At 39.7% G+C, this 20,025-nt stretch overlaps 1 protein-coding gene across 2 annotated transcripts in view; it reads left to right on the top strand.

Moving 5' to 3' along the window:
- The window catches only part of LOC115262072 (uncharacterized), a 222,714-nt gene that overhangs the window by 2,234 nt on the left and 200,455 nt on the right, over positions 1–20,025 (top strand). Inside the window, exon 2 of one of the 2 annotated variants that reach the window (XM_029864026.2) lies at positions 7,189–8,306. The gene's annotated coding sequence lies outside the window, so the exon portion shown is untranslated. Of the gene's footprint in view, positions 1–2,634; positions 8,307–20,025 lie in introns of those variants that run through there. The other variant, XM_062849330.1, reaches the window with a different exon arrangement.

Raw genomic sequence — 20,025 nt, 5'->3', positions numbered from 1 at the left:
TGAGCAATGCCACGTACAAAGAAGGTTCCTCCATAGTGCGAAGTGTTGTAATGTGGTAATCTAAAGTTTTTATTACGTGTTCCACGAAACGGTTGAATTTTTTCAAATAAATATGTTGGTTTTTCATTGCTTATTATTTTAAAAATTGCAAGACAGGAGCGAAGTTTATGAAAATTGTTAAATGAACATCCCAATAGTTGTTGATGATGGCGTGTAACATTAGAGAACCTTGATAAGTTAAAAATCCAACGAATGCAAACATTCAAAGCCAATCGTAGTCTATGTAATGCTGCAGCTGAAGCATTCAAAAGAAATTCACAACCATAGAAAAAATGCGGAAGTAAAAGTGTTTTAAACAGTCTCAGTTTAACTTCACAGGGTAGCATATTTGCAGTGATTCTAAGAGTGCGAAGCCCATTATAAATCTTGCTACACTGTGAATTTACATGACCATCCCATTCTAAGTCGCTTTGTAAAATTATTCCCAAAACAGTAAACTTATTGACATAAACTAATTCATCATCTCCGAGTTTAATAGAGGGTAAGCTAGATGGACATCGAGATCGACAAATAAACATAACACGAGATTTGGAGGCATTCAATGGTAATAGGTTGCGCTTGGACCAGTTGTATATTCTGGACAAATCTGTATTAATCAAAACCGCCATATCATGCTCAGAAAGATCAGAAGAATGAAAATAAATCTGAACATCATCTGCGAATAAATGTATTTTGCAATGATGAAGAACTGAAGGAAGATCATTTATAAATAGAGTGAACAGAATTGGCCCTAGAACTGAGCCTTGTGGCACACCAGAGACAATGTTGATAAGATCAGAATTTGCTCCATTGAGACACACACTTTGTTGGCGACCAACCAAATATGATTTAACCAAATTTAGAGCTTCATTTGAAAAATCGAATTGCCTTGACAATTTTATTAAAAGTTTGCTATGAGATACTCGATCAAACGCTTTTGAAAAATCGAGCAACATTAACAAAGCGATGCCTTTTTTATCAATACAAGAGTGTAAATCATCATGAACTTTCAATATAGCGCTGGTTGTATTGTGCTTTGCTCGAAAACCCGATTGATAGGGACTTAAAAGTTGGAATCTGTCTAAAAATGTCTTAATTTGACTTTTTAGGATTTTCTCGAAAGCTTTAGATATAGCACAAAGAATACTAATTGGACGCAAATTATTCAAATCTGTTTTACCTGCTTTCTTTGAGATAGGAATAACTTTCACAACTTTCCAAGCCCGAGGATATTTTGAGGACTTAATAATGACATTGAAAACATATGTAATCTGGGTAATCACCAAAGGAAGAACATGCTTGACAAATTTTATGGGAATTCCGTCCAATCCTAGTGCATTGGATTTAATTGAAGCTATGGCATTGATCACCTCATATTCAGTCGTTGGACAGAACCTAAACCCATTTGTGTTACTGGCAATCAACGGAACATGTAAAGAGTCATATGAAAAATTGCTGGCAAAGTATTCATTAATTTCCTCACTAGTATTCGGATATTGTAGGTCCGTTTTGCTCGATTTAGCTACATTCAAATTTTTCAGTTTTGACCAAAGTTGTTTACTAGAGCCACTGCCGTTTACAGATCTCGAAACATAATTTGCCTTAGCCACATTAATAAGATGTGTAACACGGTTACGAAGACGCTTATATTGATTGTGATTTTGTTCACTTTTGTTAGCTATCCAGGTTCTATAAGCCAAATCTCTTTCGATCATTGCATGCATGATATCATGGTTATATATATATCATATTATATATGAAAGTACTCCAGACTATGTTATAGTGGATTTTCTAGATAAATTAAAGTTGGCGTTTAAGGTGAAAGCACTAGAGAAAGTAGTCACCCTTATCGTAAAATACAATTCTGATGGCTTTACTGTGTACACATTTGGTAAAATTCAGGGTTCAGCTCTCAAAATACGTGAAGCATTTTTTTAAGTTTGCATCTACATATTTGTGTAGGCTACTCTGGAAATGTTTTCAATGGTAATCCCAAGAAGAGTATCCTGCCGAATCTTCGATGTTCTGAAAGTTTTTATGATAAGATTATCAGCCATTAAGATCAAAGATTTTTAGAACTATGCATGGTATAATATACCCAAATACGGAATAGTATACTCGAGCTCGCGGGCAAAATGCTTGATGAATTGCTGGATATATCCTACATTTGCCTAAATAAAATTCTTAAAAACTCTATTTTTAAATTCCAAAATTTGGCAATTAATTTGTTGAAGAAATTTTAAATTAATTTTGATGATTGAAAAATTGACTTTTGAAATCGCCTTGGGTATTCTGGAAATTTCGCGATGAATTTCCCATGATTTTTTCATGAAATCTACTACAAATTTCTCCATCGATGTTTTCAGTCCTATAAAAATGTATACCAGTTTAAGGCGAACCTGCAAGCATTTCCTCACTTTTTGGTTTTTGATTTTTTATTAATTTACGAAGCAATATTTTCAAAATCGGTTTTCGTGCACATGTAGAGTATGGATCAAAGTATCTTCTGATTTTTTTGTAGTGGAAAATGTTTTTCGTTTTTGCAGAAACCATTTCTGAACAAAATTTCACAAAAAAATGGCTTCTGCAAAAATGGACAACATTTTCCACCTCAAATAATTCAGAAGATACCTGAATCCATACTCTACATGTGTACGAAAACCGATTTTGAAAATATTGCTTCGTTATTTAATAAAAAATCGAAAACCGAAAAAATGAGAAAAAACTTCCAGTTTCGCCTTAAGGACAAGATATTTGGAGCACATAACTCAAATTTTCTAGATCACCGTTAAATGAATTTGGATGAAAATGCATCATGATGGTTTATCAGTCATTGTCAACATCGGAATGCATTTCAGCTAAATCCGTTTATCGATTCTCTATTTTGAGAAATTTTATTTCGAGAAATTTTATCTTGAGAAATTTTATCAAAATTAAACATAATCTAGCATCCTCAAAAACTTTTTTCAATTTTTTTTCAGAATATCCCATAACTTTGCAGAATACCGATTTGCTGGGACAGAACACCTTCACAATAATACTAAAAGAGGTTGCTCCAAAAAACACATCAATTTTTAGGTATTGCCATGTATCAAATTGTTTTTGAAAGAATGTTGGCTCCTGTCAGATGCATTAGGAGGAATTAGGGCTGCCACATACGTGGGTGTGAACGACCGGTTCAAGTCATACAGTAGTGTATCAAAGCCTTTTGTCAAATAGGTTTTTGCAACATTTTTGGTGAGCGGAATTTCTTAAGGACAGACTTGTTAGAATCCCAAAATGGCCGCCACAATGGCCGACTTTGGGACCTACTCACGATTTCAAAGGCACAAATCTCTTCGTAAACAAAACCAGCGCACCTGATCTTCTTATTTTGAGCTAATTACTAGTGAGCAAGAAAAGAATAATAAAATGCACTGGTGATTGAAGCTTGCTTCTTGAGATTTGTGCGTCTGAAGTTCTGATGCACTGTTGAAGCGGGATTTCAAGACGTTTGTCCTTAACAAAGAGATTTTTTAGGTTGGTTTCCAAATTCATTTTAAAACTACTTCTGGAAGGCATAATTTTGGGGATGTGACGAAACGATCGTAGCTCAAAATAATAGCTTTCGCCTTGTTACATTCTGTAGAATTTCACAGAATATCATTTCGAGATGAAATTGAGACTTTGATGGTGTCCAGAATCCATTGAAAATCGATATAGTGGAACTCCAAATGTCACGTGATTAGGGTGACCAATTTCAAGAAAGGTTAGTCCAACAACCAAAATAAAAACAAAAACTTTTTTTTTCAAACCATTTGGCCGTTTTTAATAAAAAAAAATTTTAGAAGAAGAAAAAAATAAATAGGACAATAAAAATGCAAATATATAAGTTCTTTCCTGATCTCGGGACCAAAAGAGCAACCCGTTTTTATACTTTCATCATAAAATTCATCCATTCCATAGAAAATCGTTACAGTATTGTTTATTTAGAGAAAACTTTCCGTTTAACGGTAGAACGAAAAGCTACCACAGCTCTCAGACTACTGATTAACTTATAGGCAACAACCTTAGCGATCATTGTTTGTTGTTAGTTTTCATAGCATATCATTGTGCTTTGCAAGCATGCTTTGATGTGGCCATCTGTTCCAATGATAGGATGATCATGAACTGATTGCGCTCAAATTTTGCGCAGTCGTTCAGGACCCGCAGTAAAACAAAAAAAACTTGAACTGAAACTTTCATGACCCACGGACAGAAAGATCGAGTGAGTGAAAAAAATCTTGATCGTTAACGGAGCATGTGAGGTACTCATCACAGTATTTCGTCCCTTACCGCGTTAATGCAAGGCTCTGGCGGGCTATCAACCAAATTCGAGACGTGTTGCCTGCAATGGAGATGACTGTGCAGTAGCTTGGCAAAATTATCGACTTTGCGTAATCGAAGTCCAACATAAGCAAGTACCTTAAGCAGACCCTGTTTCGGCTTCGAAAGTAGATGAACGAGGCTAAGCAAGATCGCGAGAAACTCATTGAAACTGCAGCAGTGTCAGAACCGACGAAAGCAAAGGTTACGACGTCTACCCAGACGGAGGCCTTTGCTTTCGTAGGTAGCCCAGAGAATGTGGTGGATGTTACTGTTTTTGATAAGTGGGTGAGGTAGCCGTCAGGTGGGGAGTGGGACCCCAGCCTGGCGTCCCGGAAAGCTGGGAAGAGTGGACCTGAATAGGCTGACCCGTTCCGGATGGAAGGGAGCAGCAAGTTGCGACCGTTGTTAGACCCTCAGAAACCCCAAAGTAGGTCAGACCAGGGGGAGGACTCATCTTGTACGACAGTTGAACGGAAGAGTAAGAATGGCAATCCGCTAAATGGGCAGGAGCGTAAGGACACCAAACCCACGGGACGTAGGAGAGTACCCTGCCAACACGAAGTCGTATATGATGTAGAATAGGATGCTAAAGTAGAGGCTATATGCGTACATGCTCCCATTTAATCGCGTGTAAAGTGTACGCATAGCGCCTCCACTGTAGCATCCTATTCAACATCATATGCAATCGTGTGTTGACTGGGTAGGTGTCGAGCGCGAGAAAGGTGACGCGCTCGTCATCAAGACCAAACAGTCTAAGTATTCGGACGACTTGAAGGCGATGCAAATGGACGCCAAGCTCGTAGATCTAGGAGCCGACATGCGCAGTATTAGACGTACTCGAACGAATGAAGTGACCCTCGAGCTCAAGCGCAACAAGGAGCGCAAGGGCACCGCCTACAAAAGTATGGCGGAAGAGGTCCTTGGTGAAGGGGCGAAGTGAGGGCTCTTTCAGCGGAGGCGACTGTGAAGGTGAAGATCCTAAACGAGATCACCGAAGCGGAAGAGATCTTCACGGCACTGTCGCAACACTGTGAAGTGCAGGTGGCCACCACAGCTGTTCGGCTACGGAAAGGCCTGCCAGGGACACAGGTAGCCTTGTTACCTAGCTTGTTACAGCTATCTATGGCGGACGCAAATAAGCCCGTTAAAGTAAAGAAGCTTAAGGTGGGCTGGTCATTATGTCAACTAACCTTGCATGAGCCACCGGAGGCTTGCTGCAGGTGTTTGGAACCAGGACACAAGTCATGGGACTGCAAAGGCCCTGACAGGAACAAGCTATGCGCCAAAGGCCATAAGGCACATGGCTGCACAAGCTGGTTGTAATAGCAGGTGGCTTCAATACCTAAGCCGTGGAATTGGGAAGCCATTTTACGAACCAGCGAGGTCAGATCTTGTTAGAGACACTGGTCATGCTAGATGTCGAACTGATTAATATCGGTACCAAAAGAACCTTTAGTCGGAACGGTGCGGAGCCGATTATTGACTTTACTTTTTGTAGTCCTGGTCTAACAAGTAGTTCGAACTGAAGAGCAAAAGATGGCTACTCTCACAGTGATGTTCCAAGTTTTTTTTATAATTTCTTCAGAAATTTCCCCCTGAGTTTTTTCCACGGATTCTTGCTGTGCTCCCTCAAGAAATTCCAATTGGGATTCCTCCAGTTATTCGTGCACGAATTTCTTCGGAAATTCCTAATGGGTCTCTACAGAAATTCTTCATGGGATTTCTACAGAAATTTCTGATGTGGTAATTCCAATAATTTCTTAAGGAATTTTACAAAAAAAAACAACGTTGTATATTGCGGTAGAATGTCCTCCGTGGATATCTAATAGAATATGGGAATGTCTTCAAGCATTCCTTCAGGAGTTCCATTAAGAATTTTTCCAATAATTTATCTAGGCATTCAAGAGTTATTCTGGGAGTTTCTCGGGAAATTCGTTCAAAAATTCTTCCAGGGATTTGTCAAAGAATTTCTCTGGTGACTTTCTGCAGGGTTTCCTCTAAGATTATCCGAGCTTTTCCGTTACTGACGTTCTCACTCCCAGTATCAAATAAAACGAATTCGCATCCACTGCTGTCTACTGTCGTTTGAAGTTTTAAAGCTATGTTCCAGTTGGAAGGGTCTCCAGTTAGCCGAGTGGTTAAGGCTATGGATCGCCAATCCAGTCGGGAAAATTTTCTCGACTCCCTGGGCATAATGTATCATTATGTACTTGCCTCACAATATACAAATTCATGCAATGGCAGGCAAAGAACGCCCTTCAATTAATAACTGTGGAAGTGCTCAAAGAACACCAAGTTGAAGCGAGGCAGGCCAAGTCCCAGTGGGGACGTAGCGCCATAAAGAAGAAAAACCCAGTAGGAATGTTATGTCAAGAATGATAAAAATTTCTAATTTCATTTCTTATACAACTTTGATACAGAAACTCTTGTAAAACTGCGAATTTAGTCCTACAGAGCATGCTTGATTCCAGGAGGGGCGTTATATCATATAGACATTATATTTAAACAACAAAAAATTTGAACAAAAACAACAGAAGCAATAAGTATTTCATTCGCCAAACATCCTAATAATTCCGCATATCGCATACCCTTACTTTCTTTGCTCTCTTGCCGTTTCTTATCGTTCCTACCCAACTGCCACCCCATTTCCTGTGTGTTGTAAAGGGGCGGTCAACCCGCTTTCCCCACCCAAGTGCCGCATCCGTGCCATCAAAAGAGAGCGCATTTTCCAACACAAACAGAGAAGCGCGACGGCAGCAAGGGCGCTACGTCACCAAAACTTCTTGGGCTTTTCTTCTCTAGGGGGGCAGGCTGACTGGCTGACTCTGCTCAGTATCTAGAAGTGTACGTGGACGAGCGGAACGTGGTTTCGGTTGCAGCGCCGGAAGTTTTCGACAGCGGTTAATACAAAGTGTTAAAGTGCAACGTGCCTACCAAACAACCGCGGGGGCCTAAAGTGTGAAGTGTTCAGTTTCAGCGAACGTGACTTATCGTCAATCGGGCGCCCGAACCACGATTGGCGCCCAACCACGACGATTTTCGCGTAACCATATGGTAGCCTACTGCGGGATGCGTTGAACCGTGGTGAACCAGCGACGCCTGCTGGGTCAGTGATTTGCCGAAAAAGACACCAAATAATCCTACACTGACACAAAAGTGCACCGAATTGTCGGGGGGAAAAGTGCCCATCGTGTGGATAGTGAGGTGCTAAATGGACGGGAAGTGAATTCAAATATTGGATGTGTTTTTTTGCCTGTTCAGCTCACCTGAGTGAACCATCATCACCACCGCATCGTCGGTAGTGTGCTAGAGCCACAGCAGCGGCGGCGCTGCGCTATTTATTATCATTTTTGTTCCGCGACCCTGAGAGTGCGGTGGCGGCGACCGACGGAGCGCAAGGCTTCAGTCAAAGTGTTTTGTAAATAGTCAACTAGCTCCAGCACCGGAGGAGGGAAAAAGTGCCCGCTTCAAGCCTCCGGCCGCGCTCCGGAGCAGCAGCAAGCTCGGTGATTGTTTGTGCGATGGTGTGATATGTGGCCGTGCCGTACTGGACGCTAATGGACAAGCGGCCAAAGTCATCATCATCAACTGTCAACGGCGAGGCGGCGGCGGCGGTGCGGTGATCTGCCGCCATCTCGAGGAAGCGCTGCGGCAGTGGCAGTAACAGTGTGCCGCCTCTAGGGCTCCAGCAGGAGGAGGAGTGTGAAAGGGAAGAAAAACGTGGCAAGTGTATAGTGGAGAAGCGCCGCAACGAGCAGGTGACGAATAGAGCGCGGTGTGCTGGAAGTGTGCAAAAAAGAGAGTGACGAAGACGAGGGAAAGGGTGTTGTTTATAGTTTAAGTAGCAAAAACAATAGAAGTCGCCAGCGAGGCAGATTGGGAGCACTTTGGAGCAGCACCGTCGTGTTAAGTTTTTTAAGGTAAGTTGAGTGAGGGATTTCAAGTGGTGGAACATTTTATGGAAAGGTCTTTAATTTATGGCTGGTGTTAAGGTGAGTTGAGGAAGATGCACTAACAGATGATGAAGTAATTTTAGGCTTTAGAGCATTTCATTATTTTATGATAGCATTAGCAGAATATTCATGAGTTTTTGCGCGTTTCACATTCAAAGACAAAATGTTACTACACACAGGCGACTTTACATACAATTATAAACAATGAATTATAGCTTTGAATGTTAACCAGTTTAGGCATGTCACTGCATAATAAATAATGGGATCTGTTATCGTTTCGTTACAAATCCCTCTAGATGTAGAGCCTCAGATCAGGTTTGTTCCAAGAAATGCTTCAAGAATTCCTCCCACGATTCCTTCAGAATTTTTGCCTTTCTCGTACACTAAGTGTACTGGAAAGGCTATATGTTCACTCCAAAAACGACTTTTTGATAGAAAGCCCGGAGGGTCAAGTCACATATACCAGTCAACTCAGCTCGACGAATTGAGGTGGTGTCTGTGTGTGTGTATGTGTGTGTGTGTGTGTGTGTATGTGTGTATGTGTACAAAAAAAACTCACATCATTTTTTGGCAGTAAACCTCAACCGATTTTAATGACCGACGGTTCATTCGACGCGGAATCTGGTCCCATTGTTTCCTATTGAAAATGGTTCGGATTGGTCTAGCCGTTCCGGAGTTATGGCCATTTACGTGTTCCGGACCAGTACCCTTGGAAGGGGCGATACATAAAAATGTAACAAACACATACATGTGACACATCAAACTGCGGCATTTTGGATAACCTGATGAACAGTCAGCAAGAAAACAATCTCAGACCATATCTGAACCGGTAGTGTTCCGGAACCGGTTCCGGGAGTCCCGCCGGAAGTGGCCAAATATAGAAGTGAACCAAATCCAAGCATGCGACACATCAAATTGCGGCGTTTTGGATAACCTGATGAACAGTCAGCAAGAAAACAGTCTCAGACCATATCTGAACCGGTAGTGTTCCGGAACCGGTTCCGGATGTCCCGCTGGAAGTGGTCAAATATAAAAGTGATCCAAACCCATGCATGCGACACATCAAACTACGGCATTTTCGATAACCTGATGAGCAGTTAGCAAGAAAACAGTCTCAGACCATATCTGAACCGATAGTGTTTCAGAACCGGTTCCGGGTGTTCCGCCGGAAGTGGCCGTATATAAAAGTTGACAAAACTTTGCATGCGGCACATCAAATCACGGCTTTTTCGACAACTTGATGACCAGTTATTGAGGAAGTAGGCTAAGACCACATTATGGACTGTCAGTAGTGCCGAAACTAGTTCCGGGTTTCCCTCCGAAAGCGGCTAAATATAATATTGAACTAAACCCATGGCTTTTTTGATAACCTAATAAACTTTAGCAAGCAAATAGGCTCAGACTATTTTAGAGACTATCGGTAGTATTCCGCAACCGGTTCCAGGCCGGAAGTGACACCAAACCCATGCATGCGAAACCTCAAATCACGGCTTTTTAGGTTACATAGTTGCAAGAAAATAGACGCAAGCCATATCAGTGTGTTACGGAACCGACTACGGGTGTCCCGCCAGAAATGGTCAAATGTAAAAGAGAACCAATACATGCGACATATCAATGACTTATTCAGTAACAAGATAAACGGTTAACCAACAAATAATCTCAGACCATATTTGGGAGAACCGGTAGTGTTCCAGAACTGGTGACAAGACGAGTAACGCGTCGGAAGTGGTAAAATATAGAAGAGAACTAAACCATAGCGGAGTTTTTGATAATCTGATGAACGGTTAACAAGAAAATAGTCTCAGGCCCCATCTAGAACTTGTAATAATATTTCGGAATCGGTTGCGGGTGTTCCATCGGAAGTGATTTAATAGAAGTGAACCAAAATCATGCATTTGCCGAGCAGTTAGCAAGAAAATAGCCTCAAATCACATTAATTTTCGGCTTTTTAGGTAACGTGATGAACAGTTGACAAAAACATAGTCTAAGACCATATTTGAGACAACCGGAATCGGTTCCAGGTGTCCCGCCAGAAGTGGTCAAACGTAAAATTTAACAAAACCCATTCAAACTGCACATCAAATAGCGAAATTATAAAAGTGAACAAAATAAATGTCAGAGCGATAATAGTTATTTATGTCACGAGTTGCAAAAAGTTGATTTTTTCAGCACGAGTCGTACATTTATCCAACGAGGCTTGCCGAGTTGGATAAATACGAAGAGTGCTGAAAAAATCGAGTTTTGCAACGAGTTCCATACAAAATTTTATGCAATGATTTTTTTCATAATGCAACCCATGTGAGTTGCATAATGTTCATAATGCAACTCAAATGAGTTGCATTATAAACATTATGCAGCTGTTTTTCATTATGCAGCTCATTTCAGTTGCATAATGAGCCAGTTCGGAAAAATTGGCCATTATGATATCAAAATGAGTTATATAAAATGTAAATTATGATACTGAATTGCATAAATCATATTGTGGCTTTTTTGATAGCATGTAAACGTTGGATAAGATTATAAGTGAAGAAATGGTCAAAGTCTTCATACATGCAAGAGAACGAAATCGTGACCAAAGCGATCTCTTCAAATCATATCATTTCAGATTCCCGCGGTGTAAATGTATAGTAGGATGGATCAACGTTTTATGGAAAAATATAATTTAATCGCATCAACCTTATACAGTTTTTTAATCTTCAATCTCCTTATGCTTCTAAAATTACTACTCACAATTTTGGTGCGGCTGGTTGAGCCTTCGCTCTTCTCATTGCGATTGAAATTTGAATGGAAAATTTACATTTTCTGCATTTTTTTCGAGGGAAGATCAAATTTTACATGAATCGTGTTACCAATGACAATAAAATATAGCCTAAAGCAGCGTTTCTCAAACTGTGGGTCGCGACCCACTGGTGGGTCGCGGTCTGATTTTTGGTGGGTCGCGAAGTCTTTATTAACTTATGTTATTGCTGGTTCATCTCAGAGTTTCTCCTTGATTCAATGAAAAATTTTGTATTATAAGTTGTTACACGTGACATGTACCATAAACATGCATAAATATTTGAAAAATAGGAGTTAGGTTTTATTCTATTTAAAACTTGCCCTCAACGCGCCGTCGGAAAAAACGCCCGGGACAGCCTCCCCCGTTCATCCAAAACCCGCTCGCGAAAAGAACGGGCGAAGAGAGAAGAAAGAGAGAGAAAACGGGCGATTTCGGTTTCCGTCCCAGACGGGCGGACCAAGGGGAGGTCACTTGTGTCTTGTCGCTCAGACAAACTGGTGGTGTGGAACGTTTGCTTAAAATCGATAACGTGAAGAGATGAGGAAGAAAGATCCGTACCGGTGCGAAGAAACCGTGCTCTGAGTAGTGAAGTGTATCTGGCCCCGGAGTCACTAATCATGGTGGCCATAGTGGAGTAGATAGAAAATCGAAGATTAAAACTTATCCTTAAAAAATGGTGGTTCAGTGATTGTAATACAGCGGTGGTTTGATAGCCCGTCGGCCGGAGAAATACTCTTCTACCAACCACCAAAACCCCCCCCCCCCCCCCCTTCGGGGAACCAGTGAACCAGGCGTCCAGCATCCGACGGCTTTGGGCCGTCCTAACATCAGGATTGTGTAGGCTAGGCAGCCCCTGGGATGAGACGAAGGTAAGTCTGCATGCCTCTTTTCTAGCCTTGGCAAAACCTTAACTTATAAAGTCTTGTCTGGAGAATATTGAATATTGAAACTACTGCCCGCGTTCTGAAATCGATTCTAAAACTATGAGTTTTCAATCGGAAGTTTTAAGGCTTAAATGAGAATCGCAGATAATCCAAAACTGAAAAAGCACTTTTCTCCAGAATGACGAAAAAGCAAACAAAACCAGCGTGTCCGATTGTCATAATTAACTAAATAAACAATCGGACATTTGATTTCCAAGGGCATTCCTACGCACCCTGATCCACTGATTAATCCGAGAAAAAGTGCCTCTCCATACTTGTGGATCATTTAATGAAGAGGTCCTTTTTTTATTATGGAATATTTGCCATTCTCAATTGAGCCCTAAGGTTAGGGTAAAATTTTAGATTTTACTTGTGGTTGTCTGCAGTTGGCATTTTCTGTCAGACTAACACGTCAGTTTCAGCAGTTGAAATATCAGAAAATTCAGAAATGCATAAAAATCAACAAAAAAAAAATACCAAGCTTCGACTAGAACCCTTACCTTTGCCGAACCTGAGTAAAGCTGAACTTCTGTGAAATTCAGATGAATGTCGTTTATCTGAACTTTGACAGAACAACTGAAAAGAGATTTCTATAAAAATGGAAATAAAATAAGTGTGTTGAAAACTTTAAAGGACATCATTACAAATTTCAAGAGAACTCATCTGACCATCCAGCTGTACTAGAATTCTAAAAACTACTTGTTGTTTACCCACTCGCTGTGAATATCTATAGCATTTTCAACCGATATTTAATTTTAAAGTAGATTTCAAAGTTCTGTAGAATCATAAAATTACCACTATATCTGAAACCAGACTGGTTAATAATATTGAAAGCTTGGGATATTATTTCAAATTTTTAAGAACAAGAGTTAACTGATGCTGCAAACTTGGGCACCTTAACTTTTCTTAGACTTATCCAAAAAACTAAAGCACTATAAATAAACAAAAAACAACTTTTTTAAAGTTTGCGGACCATGAAAGTGATAAAATGTTTTTTATTTTAAAAGGCAGTCCGAATTCGCAAAAAAAAATCGTGCTGGTGGGTCGCCAAAATCTTTTTGAATCAAAAGTGGGTCGCAAACTGAAAAAGTTTGAGAGCCCCTGACCTAAAGTGTGCTGAAATAAACATTGGCGAAGATCACAAAGTAATTTGTGATTGTGAATAATGTTAGCCTTCTTCACGCATGAGCTGACGCTCACCCCGCTACCGTAGTGGATAGAATGGGGTCATAATGACCCCAATACACGACTAGGGTTAAGGTGGTCAAGCAGTCAACTGAGAGGTCTGATATCTGTTTTGTTGTTGAACATAGCATCGGGATATGTATCATCAATAAGTTTCGAAAATTGATGATGGCTTTGTTAAAATTGTTGCTTTTCTATGTAAAGTGTTTTCAGGATTCAGGAACATTTTGGCTAACGTCGAAGAAAAGTTCATGAGTACATATTCGACGAGAATGGCACTATCACCACTAGGTGGATTAATCTGGGTTTTTACAGATACTTCTGCAAGGATGCATCGACGAACTCCTCCAAGAATTTTTTCATAGCTTTCTTCAGTAATTCCTGCATGGATTGCTCCAGAGATTTTTTCAAGAACTCTTGTATGGGTTTCACCAGACATTTCTCTGGGAATTTCTCCTGGGATATCTTTAGAGATTCCTCCAGTGATTGTTCCAGTGCAGTTTTCAAGGATTCCTTCAGGAATTTCTCCAGGGATTCCCAAAGTAATGCCGACAGAAATTCTTTTAGGTATTTCTGTAAGTGTTCCTTCAGAGATTTCTTCAGGGGCTTTTCCATATATTTCTTCAAGAATTCCACAAAAGATTGATCCAATATTTCAATCTGGCATAATTCCAAGTATTTCCGCAGGAATATCTTCCAGAAACCCTGACAAGAAGTTTTACCAGAGATTAGCTTAAAATTAATCCAGGAGCTCCTTAAAACATTGTACAAAACATTATTTTGGAAGTCCATTCAAAGATTCCAACAATAATTCGTCTAAAAATAATTGCAGACATGGATTCCTTCAAATTGTTTTCCTATAAAAGTTCTTCCAGTAGGTAATTTGTTAAGAAAGCTTTCCTGGGATTTCCTCAGGAATTCGTCATGGGAATGCTTCCGGGATTCCTCAAGATTTTTCTTCAACAATTTCATTCATCAGGGAATATCTTCTGTATTTCTTTCAGGAACAACTCCAGGGATTATTTTAAAAATTCCTTCGAAAATTCCCCCAAGAACACTTTTTAGAATACCTTCAGTTCTCTTCTTTTGGAATTCTTTCAGGAACTACAACAGGAATTAATTCAATACCTTCTCCAGGGACTGTTAAGGGAATCCTTGGAATTGCTTCCAGGATTCCTCCTGGGGTTTCTTCAGAAAATGCTACAGGGATTTCTTAAGGATTTCTTCCACGAACTCTTCTTAGAATTCCTTTTGGATTTCTCCAAGGATTCCACCAGCAATTTGTTTCTGGGATTCCTTCACCGATTTCTTCAAAGATTCCTTCAGGAATCATTCCAGGGATTGCTCTGAAAATTGCTGCAGGGATTCCCCTAAAAGTTCATCCAGGCATCCTTCAGAAATACCTCTAGAGATTCCTCCAGAAATTCCCCCAGGAATTCTTCTGTAAATTCCTCCAGGAGTCTAGAGATTCCTCCGTTAATCCCTACAGTCATTCTATTAGGATATTCTCCTCTGAATTTTTTTGCAGGGCTTAACTCGGGAATTACTTCTGTGATTCTTTCTGGAACACAGTGGCGATTCCCTAACCTCAACTCTACCTGTTCAACGGATGTAAATTCTTGAATTTGCTCAACAAATTAGCTTGTAATTTGTAGATAATGAGGAGAATATTTGTTATCGTCCATTTTCAATTTGATTCTGATCCTGAATTTTCTGCAAATGCAAGTTTTAGGGTCGTTGAACAGGTAAAAAGTGAGGTTACGAGACGCCACTGCTGGAACAACTAATTTTAAAAAATCATCCAGAGATTCTCTCAGAAACTCTTCTCAGGATTCCTCTAGGAATTCCTCCTTGTATTTTTTAAGGAACTCCGTCAGGAATTAATTCAGTACTTCCTTCAGGAACTGTCCAGGGATTCCCTCAGTAATTCCTCTAGAAATTGCTTCCGGGATTCCTTCTGGAGTTTCTTCTGGAACTCTTTTCTCCAGAATTTTTCCAAGAATTCCAGCTGCAATTTCTTCAAGAATTATTTCTGGTACTCCATTACAACAAATTCATCAAGAGATTCATCCACGATTTTTTTCAGGAATTCTAGGAATTTTTCCTTGAATTCCTCTGGGAATTCTTGCAGGGATTTGTCTAAAAACTCCTCAAGGAATTCAACTAGAGATTCCTGTTAGAAATTCTAGAGGTTTCTTCCTCTGAAGATTCTTTCAGAAATCCCTACAAGTATTCCTCTAGGACAGTGATCCTCAGCCTAACTGTCTTTGCGGGCCAAAATTGAATTTTGAAAAGAGACTGCGGGCTGCAATTTATTCAAGAGATTGTTTGTTTGATTTTTTTGAATATATTGCACAAGAGCAAAGAACTAACAACGTGGAGTTTTCAGGACATTTTATTTCACTTGGAAAAATCCTGAAAATAGTAGGGAATTAAAATTAGGGTTTTCGAGATCGTAATATTTAGGTTTTGTAGTTTTAAGTATCAATAATGTTGAGCAAATCTTTCCAGACTATAGTTACTTAAAAATCATATGAAAAATAAGGAATAGCGGTGCTGGCTAGAACAATATGGACCCCTTCAATATGAAAGTTCTAGACACAAATACGGGCAAATTTCTTGTAAAACCCCTGGATCCAGTTTTGACAAATTTCCGAATGAAGTTTCATACTGCAGCTTAGGGATTTCCTAAAAAGTTTATCAAACACTTCATTAAAAAAAAGTAGATCTTAGAGATTTTTGGGACTTCTTGTGGATTTTGAGAAACTTCAGAATGATTTGTAGGGATTTTAGGGTTCTCGGAAGAAATCTAATGAAAAAAACATGCAAATTACTAATGACAAGTTCTGCCAGAAGTCCAAAATCCATGGTGAAATTTAGCATAAACTCATTATTTAAGCGAAACAAACCGTCCTCAACAACAGCTTCGAAAATTTTCGGAACAAAATTCGAAAAAGTAGACTTTAACAGTTTGTAAAACTTTCAAAAATCTTACTTCTTTTGAAAAACTTTACATGATATTGGCAAATCTTTAGTAGTAATATTCATTCTCATGAGAGTTTTAAAAAATGGTGAAATTTATGATTTTCATTATGGAATCTATGATTGGGCCACTTTCTAATACATTTCAAAATCAGTTCGCGGGCCGCACAAAACCTGGTCGAGGGCCGCATGCGGCCCGCGGGCCGCAGTTTGGTGACCACTGCTCTAGGATATCCTCCAGGGATCCTTCCAAGAATTCCTACAAGATTCATCCAGGGTTTCCGCAGTGCATTCCTTCACGACTTCCTTCAGGCATTCCTCCAGAGATTCCTCCAGTAATTGCTTCCGGGATTCTGCCAAGAATTCCACCAAATTTATCCAGGAATTCTTCAACGGATTCCTCCAAAAGAAATTCAGACACCCCTACAGAAATTTCTTCAAAGATTTCTCCATGAATTACTTCAGCGAATCCACCAAAAATTCCACCAGGAATTCTCCTAGGCATTCTTTCAGGGATTCCTCCTTGGATTCTTGCAGAGATTTCTCCAGGAATTTATGCAGGGATTCATCAAAGAATTTCACCAGGAATTAAACAAGGAATTCCATCATAAATTATGCCAGCAATTCATCCAGGAATTTCTTCAGGAAATCCTTCAGGGATTGCTTCATATTTTTTTTTTTCAGAAATTTCTCTAGGAATACCTTCTGGATTTTTTTTTTCAAGAATTCCTCAAAGAATTCTTCCAAGTTTTCCTCGAGGAATTGTTCCAGGAGTTCCGCTAAAAATTCCTCCAGGAACTTATTCAGAGATTTTCCAGGGATTTTTCCACAAATTCCTTCGTGGATTTCTCCAGGAATTTCTACAATGGAAAACCTCCAGGATTTTATCCAGAAATTTCTCAAGGAACTCCTCCAGAAATTCCTCCAGGAATTACTCCACGAATTTCCTCAGGAATTCCTCCTGCAATTTCTCTGGGAATTGATCAAGGATTCGCTCCTGCACATCCTTCAGAAATTATGTCAACAATTTCTCCAGTAATTTTTCCAGAAAATCTTCAGAAATTCCTCCAGGAATTGCTCCTGGACATTTTTAAAAAAAATTCTTTTAGGCATTTCTCGATGAATTTTTCAAGAGATTTTCTCAGGGATTCCTCCAGGAAATCCTCCAGCAGTTCCTTCAAGGATTATTCCAGAAAATTCTCTAGAGATTTCTTCAGAAATTCTTCAAGGAAATTCTCCAGGAATACCTTCGGGAATTTTCCAGGTATTCCTTCAGGTATTCCTGCAGGAATTCCTTCAGAGATTCCTCCAGAGAATCCTCCAGAGATTCCTCGAGGGATTCCTTCAGGAATTCCTTCGAATATTTCTCCAGAAATGCCTCCAGAAATTCCGCTTAAAATTCCTCCAGGAATTTCTCAAGGGTTTTTTGTTTTCCGAAATACAAAACTAACAGAAATAGAAACAGATATCTCCCAGAATTCATCATCCTAGATATTCATCCAGTATTTTTTTCATTCCCCAGCAATTCTCACAGGAATACCTCTAGGAATTCCTTCATTCATTACTCGAGGATTTTATCCAGGAATTCCTCCAGGAAATGTCCCAAGAATTTCTACCGGAATTCCTCCAAGAATTTCTCCTGGAATTGCTACTGGCATCCTTTGGAAATTATGTCAGCAATCCGTCTAGGAATTCCTCCAGGAAATCCTCTAGGGATTTCTTCAGCGATTCTTCCGGGTAATTCTTCAGGAATACTTTCAGGAATTTTTTAGGAATTCCTCCAGACATTCCTCCGAGAATTTCTCCAGAGATTCCTCCAGGAATTGCTTCAGGGATTCCTCCAGGGGTTCCTCCACGAATTTCTCCGGGGATATTCCCAGAGGTTCCACCAGGGAATCCTCCAGAAATTCATTCCATGGGTTCTTCCAGAAAATCCTCCAGGAATTTCTTAAGGGTTTTTTTTCAGAAATTTCCCCAGCAATTCCTCCCAGAGTTGCGCTGGAGATTTTTCCAGGAATTCTTCAAGGGATTGCTCCAAGAATTCATCTAAGAAATTTCTCAAGGATTTTCTCCAGGAATTCCCGCTGGGTCTCATCCATAAACTCCTCTAGGAATTACGCCAGGAGTTTGTTCAGAAGTTTCTCCAGGCATTCCACCACGATTCTCGCTAGAGATTTTCCCAGGAAGAGCCTCACGGGTTCCTTCAGGAATTTCTCCAAGAATTCCTCCAAGGATTCCTTCAGAAGATTTCCTCTATGAATTCCTCAAGAGGTTTCTATGAAATTTTTCTAGGCATTCCTCGCAAAAATCCTCCAGGGATTTCTCCAAAATTTCCTCCAAGGAATCCTCCTGAAATTTAACTAGAATTTCCTCATGAGATCTCTTCTGAAATTTCATTAGGTATTCATTACATAATTTATCCTGGAATTCCTCCAGGTATATGTCCAGAAATTCTCCTTCGGAAATTCCTACAGGGCTTCCACATGGCTTCCTGTAGACATTTCTGTAGGAATTGCTCCATGCATTCATCTAGTTGTTTCTTCAGGGATTTTTTCAGGAAGTCTTCCAGGGATTGCTCCGGGAGTTCCTCAAGTAATTTCTTCAGAAATTCCGCTCAGGTTCTCTTAAAAAGTTCATTTGGGGATTCCTTCGGATTGTTTTTTATCTTTATTAACGAGATTTTTAACCCGGGGCTAGTTTATCTCGGGACCTACGCTTTACTTCCCGTCCTTCCTTCGTAAGCTTCAGAAGTCCTTCGATCATCTTTTCAGGGATGTGCCCAAGAACTTCTCCAGGATTACCTGATGATTTTTTTGAACTTTTTCAAGAGTTTCTGAAGAAATTCCTACTGCGAACAGAATGGGAAGATTATTTAAAAAGGACGTATACAGGAATCGTTAGTCCTCAAAAGAGTTCGTAATTTTCAAAAGAGTTCAGCTATAATTTCTTATGAATGTTTTGTATACATTTACAACAAATCAGAGCAAAATAATGCATGAGTAAATAAAAATTCTTAATCTTCTAGAAATTGGTTACCGCACCACGTTGATTTTTGTAGATCAGGCGAACTTTTTTTTAACATATTGTACAAAATACAACAGCGTGACTGTTGAAGGGTTAAATAATGCTTTATTTTATTATATTCAATTTCATCGTGTAGCGTTCAGTTACAAGAGCTAGTAGTTAGAAATTTGCTAAGGGTGCTAGGACATCCCCTCCCTCACTGAAAAGCTGGCTACGCCCTTGTGCGGGTTAAAACAAGCATCTGTTCTGACATCCAGCGACTGAGTAAAAAATGCTGTACTGCGTGTTACAAAAATAAAAGAAAATTAATTAATACAAAATATTGACACATCACACACATAGAACCTTACAAATGTTCATATAAGAGACACAGCACAATAAAGAACATAAATGTGCCCTGTTATCCAGATTGATAACACCTCCCGATAACAGGATGACGAGGTCTCATCAATTGGTTTGGATCCATCAGCCATCCTGGACGCGGCCCAAAATGGCCTGAATGTTGGCAAACGAAATAGGATTGCATTTCATGGGCCTCTATCTTGCCAGATCCCTATAAATGTGCATTAATACTAAGGAAATATTTAAAAGTTCAAATAGCAAATACAACATGTAACACAAAGAACGCACGAATATTAAACTTTAAACACATTAAACAATCTCAATTTGGTTTTCGAATGTTTACTGGGCAACAAATCTGTAGGAAATTGATAATGTTATTATAAAGTAATGAGAAGATGATTTGCATCGGTGTTCCGAGACATGTGCTCGTTGTTAGGGACAACGACAAGAA

This window comes from Aedes albopictus, chromosome 2 (assembly GCF_035046485.1).
Source record: "Aedes albopictus strain Foshan chromosome 2, AalbF5, whole genome shotgun sequence".
Classification (NCBI taxonomy): Eukaryota; Metazoa; Arthropoda; class Insecta; order Diptera; family Culicidae; genus Aedes; species Aedes albopictus.
Note: the sequence above shows the minus strand (reverse complement) of the source record. Positions and strands in the feature narration are given on the sequence as shown.